Here is a 1,513-nt window from a genome sequence, read left to right as displayed (position 1 = left end):
GTCTCCTTACCTGAGCAGCTGGATAAATAGAGCTATTCTTACCTCTTTCTGGGAGAGACATTAGATAATGAATGCACTAGGTGATGTTAACATTACATCTCTTCCCCTACTCTTCAGATGTTATTGTTATAATTTTATTGTTTGTGATATTTGTAGTCATCATAATTTTAAAATATTTATAGTGTATCTACATTATTACGAGGAGCATCATCCTCCCTAAAAAACAAGCAATGTTTGAAACTGAACAGTATCTTAGATATTTCTTAGACATATCTCAGATAGTTCTGAAATGGGATGGAATGGTGATCCCCTGTTAAGGAGAGAGGAGAAAACATCTGATTTTGTGTTGGTTTGAGAGCCAAACCTTGTGGGGAAGTACATACACATACACATTCCGTAAGTATGACTGGGTATGAGTGAGTCACTGGTTTTGATTAAAGTAGTTTTTGGAACCTGGTAATTATTTTTAAAAACCGTTTGCTTCCCCCCTGCCTCTCCTGCCCCAGTACATGTTGAAATGGTATGCACAAAACACTTTGCTTACAAGCACATGATTGTTTGAAATCCTTGCATTTCAAAGCCTGAGAAAGTTTATGAAAACAAAGCTTGGCATGTTTCTGTAGCACACTAATGTGAGCAGAGAATGATAAGAAAATGAAAACTATGGATCACTCTTAAAGAAATGGGTTTGCTACAACATTTCATTGTCCTGATGTGTAATAAGTACTCAGGATAAGAGGCTATTGTTAGGACAGAATACAGAGAATTAGAATGGTTTCCAATTGGCAAGGAGGCTGCATTTTATCACCTTATCTGTTTAACTTGTATGCTGAACATATCATACATCAAGCAAGATTAGACTCAGAGGAAGGAGTCATGAAAATTTGGAGGAAGGAACATCAACAATTTAAGGTATGCAGATGACATCACATTGCTAACAGAAAATAGCAGAGACTTGCAACAATTACTGAAGCAAGTCAAGGAAGAAAGTGAAAGGCAGATTTACAGTTGAACATTATGACAACAAACAAAAAAGTTATGATTTGCATAACTTTAAAGTAGACAATGAATATATTGAAATAGTACAAGATGTTCTATACTAGGAAGGGCAGCTATGAAGGAACTAAACAAGATAATAAAATGTCAAGATAACTGAATACTAAAGTCAGGATTGTCCATTCTATCATATTTCCTATTTCTGTGTATACTTCTGAAAGTTTGACTGTGAAGAAAGATGATAGCAAGGAAATCAACTCACTGGAAGTGTGGTCCTGGAAAATTCTGCAGATATCATGGACTACTAAAAAATACCAATAAATGGGTCCTAGAGCAAATAAAGCCTGAACTCCTCCTAGAAGTCAAGATGATTAACCTGAGACTGCTGTATTTTGGCCATATTATGAGAAGGCATGACATCATAGAAAAAACTATAATGCTTGGTAAGGTAGAAGGCAATTGAAAAAGAAGACCACATTCCAGATGGATAGACTTAATCAAGGAAGTCATGGCACTG

This window comes from Sceloporus undulatus, unplaced genomic scaffold (assembly GCF_019175285.1).
Source record: "Sceloporus undulatus isolate JIND9_A2432 ecotype Alabama unplaced genomic scaffold, SceUnd_v1.1 scaffold_18, whole genome shotgun sequence".
NCBI lineage: Eukaryota > Metazoa > Chordata > Lepidosauria > Squamata > Phrynosomatidae > Sceloporus > Sceloporus undulatus.
The sequence above is the reverse complement of the archived record's forward strand: the minus strand, read 5'-3'. Positions refer to the sequence as shown.